This window comes from Pinus tabuliformis, chromosome J (genome assembly GCF_031772625.1).
Source record: "Pinus tabuliformis cultivar Carrire ecotype Pingquan chromosome J, CPIR1, whole genome shotgun sequence".
Classification (NCBI taxonomy): Eukaryota; Viridiplantae; Streptophyta; class Pinopsida; order Pinales; family Pinaceae; genus Pinus; species Pinus tabuliformis.
Genome location: NC_142295.1, coordinates 384,042,426 through 384,047,439, shown reverse-complemented (window position 1 = coordinate 384,047,439; position 5,014 = coordinate 384,042,426). Strand labels below are relative to the sequence as shown.

Sequence of the window (5,014 nt, the reverse complement as noted above, 5' to 3'; positions counted from 1 at the left end):
ATTCCTCATCAAAGATGGAAGTTGTACCTTTGTCTCTCTTAGTAGAATGAATCAATTTCATGAAATTAACACCTTTGATTCCAATACCAAATTGGTTCTCTCTTCACTTTTAATTTTTCTTTTTCTAATTTATAGAGAAACAATATGGATCATTCATCATAAGGATGACATTATGTTAAAAAGGATAAAAAGAAAATATTGAGGATTATTTGTTACATTGTAAAAAATAATATATAAATTAATTATGTGATTTTATTTATGTAATGAAAATTTATAAAACATGTTTATTATTTTAAACTAGAATCTAAAATTATGATTTTCCTTGGAAAAAGATATGACAATTTTTTACCCAAATCCACCACTATAATTATTAAAGGTAAAAACGATACACTCAAAATTGTAATTATTTTTATTATTATTTTTTTAAATTCATATTTTAAAAAGTTAATTCATTTTTTTTTGCACTATAGAAGATATGTTGCTCTATTTTGTTAAGTTGTGTAGACTTTTTCATTTGGTCAAATTACACAAAAATTAAAATAAAATGAAAAAAGGTAAAAATTATAATTATTAATTAAAACATTTTGACTCCATCAAATTACATAAAAATAAAATAAATCCAATTACATTAAAAAATTAAAAACAAAATAAATACTTATAATTAATAATTAAATTGGTCTAAATTCATCTTAACCCCACATCTACCAAGCATCCAAAGGGATCAAATCTCTTGAAGTGTAAACCTCTTTTTGAGTGAAAATAGATTTGATCCCTCTTAGTGCTTGGTAGATTCAAAGTTAAGATGGATCTAGTTGGTTAAATAATATGAGTCCTGAGATCACTAACACACCTAACCTAAGGCTTGAGTAGTTGCATCCCGTGCGCATCTAAGCCTTCAAAATCACCCAGGGATCACACTCAGGGCCACACCAACTCTTAGCATGGCTAGATTTTTGCCCACAGGGTTTCTAACTAGTGACCTTTGTCAGGGTCAATTCTATGCCCCATGGGCAAGTTAATTCATTTCAATTTTTAATAAACTTATAAAAAATAAATAGCGTAGTCTAGTTCATTTAAGTTATTGTTGTTGTTTTTTTTTGCATATTTTATGGTAGATTTTGTTTAGGGATATGTTAGAATTACAAGTTTGAGCTTTGTAATTTGTATAATTAAAGTGCCTAAATATTTTTCAGAGTGGTGAATACATTTTTGCTTTAAAAAACACATTTTAAATAATAAAAATCACAATCTCACTTAAAATTATATTTTTGAATATTCAAAATCATAAAAATTTAAATGAAATAATCATATCACACTTTAAATTAATATACAAAATTCAAATAATCATATATATATATATAATTAAATATTACTATTAATAATATTAATCCTTAATAAACATGTTAAAAAAAGTAATTACTATGTTATAAAAAATAATGTAAAAGTTATGATATTATGAAATATTAAAATATATAATATTATGAAATATAATGTAAAATATGTGATTTAAAGTTTAAATCTATTACCTACATAAATTATGTAAAGGGTGTATTACTTGAGAATTATTGTAAACCTTACGAGCCCAACAGAATTGCTAAAAAGGCAAGTTCTTAAATAATAATAAATATATAAATAAACAAATTAAGACAATATTATTTTCCGAAATTACATATTTATCCGTGTTTTTAGTGAAATTTAAAGAATAATATTAATTTGGTCAGAATATAGTTGTATTTAGCGTAATTTTTTGAAAATTTTTATGGTTTGATTTTTTCTAAAAATTCATTAAAATTACAAGCGTGATACATAATACCAGCAAAATAAAAATACTCTAAAAATTTTTAAAGTATTAAATCCATATATATACAATAAAAAAAACTAATTTAAATAACACAAATCAAAATTTATCTTAAAATTTCTACCACATTCAAACACCCTAAAATCCAATACCACATTAATTCCTGGAATTTGTATTTCCATCCTTCCTGAAAGTGTTCATTCTTCTCAGTGCATTCTAATGACGCAGGATGCTTACGGCTTGCAGACTGAACCAAGCATGGACACCATTTAGATTATCTCATCAACCCATTATCAACCCAACAAACCTGTATTGTTCATCCATGGAAGTAAAACAGTCATAACCGGTACAGAATCCCAGTCCATAAAGGTTTCTCGTCGCAGTGATACAGATTTTCAGCTACTGTGTAGGGAAGGCCGATTGAAGGACGCTTTGGGTATTTTAAAATTTCCACTTGACTCTAATACTTATGCTTATCTCTTACATGCCTGTGCCAACGCCAAATCCGTGCAAGAAGGTAAGCAACTCCATGCCCGGCTTCTTATAGCTGTAAACGGGCTAAACGATATGTTAAGTACTAAACTTGTGAGCATGTATGCCATGTGCGGATGTTTTATGGATGCACTCCCTTCTTTTTGACAGAATACACAAACCCCAGCTCTTCTTATGGAATGCACTGATCACAGGACATGTTACACATGGTTGCCATGAAGAAGGCCTTATGCTGTATCACCTAATGCAGAAGTTAGGTGTTCAGCCCAGTAATTACACCTTCCCCTTTGTGCTCAAGGTATGTGCTGCCATGGAGATTCTAGATATGGGAAAAAACATTCATGCCTGTGTGATTGAATGTGGATTTGAGTCTGATATTTTTGTAGGAAATGCCCTTGTAGCAATGTATGGAAAATATTGCAGTATTGAGGATGCACGCCACTGTTTGACAAAATGTCTCAGAGAGATGTAGTGTTCAGAACGGAAGTTTTGAAGATGCCTTGGAACTACTTTTTCGATTACATGTGACCAGTGTAAAACCCAATTCGGTAACTCTTGCCAGTGTGCTCCCTGCATGTACAAACTTGAAGTATTTGCAATTGGGCAAGCAAATTCATGATTACAGTATCAAAAATGGACTCAACTCAAATGTTTTTGTGGGCAGCTTCGGTAACTCTTGCCAGTGTGCTCCCTGCATGTACAAACTTGAAGTATTTGCAATTGGGCAAGAAAATTCATGATTACAGTATCAAAAGTGGACTCGACTCAAATGTTTTTGTGGGCAGCGCACTTATAGACATGTATGCAAAATGCGGCAGTGCAGAGGATTCACGTCGGGTGTTTGATAAAATGTTAAATAGAAATGTAGTTTCATGGAATGCAATGCTTGCAGGTCATACCCAAGGCGGGCAAGCCAGTGAAACGTTGAGGCTCTTTTCTCAAATGCAAGTGGAGAATTTGAAACCCAACGCAGGGACCATTGTTAGTGTTTTATCGGCATGTGCCTACTTAGCAGCTGTGCAACAAGGCAAAGAGGTCCATGGTTATATAGTGAGAAATGGATATGAATCAGATGTTCCTGTGGGCAGTTCTTTAATTGACATGTATGGCAAGTGTGGGGATATAGAGCTTTCACGCAATGTCTTTGACAAAATGTCCCAAAAAGATGTAGCGTCATGGACTGCAATGATTGCAGGCTATGGCATGCATGGGTACAGTGAGGATGCTTTCTCAGTCTTCAACGATATGCAGAAGTCAGGTGTGATGCCAAACCATGTCACCTTCATTGCTGTCCTGCCTGCGTGCAGCCATGCAGGGCTAGTGGATAACGGCCGGCGATTCTTTCATCCTATGATTTCAAACTATCAGATCACACCTTCTATGGAACACTATGAAGCATTAGGTTTTATCAAAAACATGCCTGTGGAACCTCATACTGATGTTTGGGGGGCCTTGCTTCGTGTCTGCAGAATTCATTGCAACATAAATCTAGGAGAATATGCAGCATATCATCTGTTTAAGTTGGAGCCTGACAATGCTGGAAATTACATACTGCTGTCAAATATCTATGCCGATGCTGGCATGTGGGATGCGGCAGCTAACGGAGAATTATGATGACAGACAGGGACTTGAAAAAAGGGGCAGGACGCAGCTGGATTGAGGTGAAGAATGATGATCGTGAATTTATTGTTGGAGACAGATTATGCTCACATTCTTAGAATATTCATTTGGAGAGTTTGTATGCACAAATAAAGGATTTAGGAAATCTGCCTTGCATTTGCTTGACACTTGATGTGGAGAAGAAAAGGAGCATTTCTTTTGCAATGACAAGGTGTTGGCCACAATTTTTGGGCTGAGCAGCACATGCAATGGGATAGACATGAATTCAAAAGTTATTTTCATTTGAGTCTCCTTATTTAATGGTGAAAACGCAAACTCCAACCTTGTTTGGATTCTAGGTTCTCGTAATGGATTGAAGTGGACACTCTGGCACAAGGAGACTAGAGAGATACTTATAATGGGGAAGAATTATGTCTCCTGGATTACTGAAAGCCTGTTACTGTGGCTATTGCATCCTTGCAGAAGCCAGAATCCGTTCTTACAGGTGCTTAATTCAATACCCTTGCTGTATTTGGTAGCTACCAGTGTCACCAAATTTATCTGGCTAGTTGTTGGAAAACAGATTATTATGAGACACATCTTTTCAAGCCACATCAAGATATTCATTCTCAGTTTTCAGCTCAAGAGCGCATAGAGACATTTGAATTTCCAAGATATTTCATTTTGAGATTATCAGACTCAAGGCTCAAGAGCCCAAAAACATATCCCATCCTTGGAAATAAAGTCAAAGATATACTCCAACCTTATTTGAGGTTAAGGAAAAATTCCGTGGGCTGCTTCTTTCCAAGGAGTTAGTTTCGATCGATTTAAGAGAAAAGCAAAAGAAAAAGAAAGAAGAAGCAAGCAGCCAATACCCCAATCGGCAAACATTTTGTAAAACATTAGCCAAACTTTTACATAATAAGTTCATAAAATCACTACACTTGCCAGATTTTGCATAGAGTGATAGTCAACTCTATGATTTTTTTGAACATTCTTTCTTAATGCACATATTTTAAAAATATGCCAAGTTTATTTGAAGAAAAGATATCATCCCTTAAGATATTCCCTTTCGGTTTTCATACTCTCAGATAGGCTTCCCTTTTGGATTTCTTACTCTAAGAC

General features: G+C 33.8%; 1 pseudogene; it reads left to right on the top strand.

Annotated features, from left to right (window-relative positions):
- Positions 1–2,923: 2,923 nt before the first annotated feature.
- LOC149227386 (putative pentatricopeptide repeat-containing protein At3g23330 pseudogene) lies at positions 2,924–3,904 on the top strand (annotated as a pseudogene).
- The last annotated feature ends 1,110 nt before the right edge of the window (positions 3,905–5,014 follow it).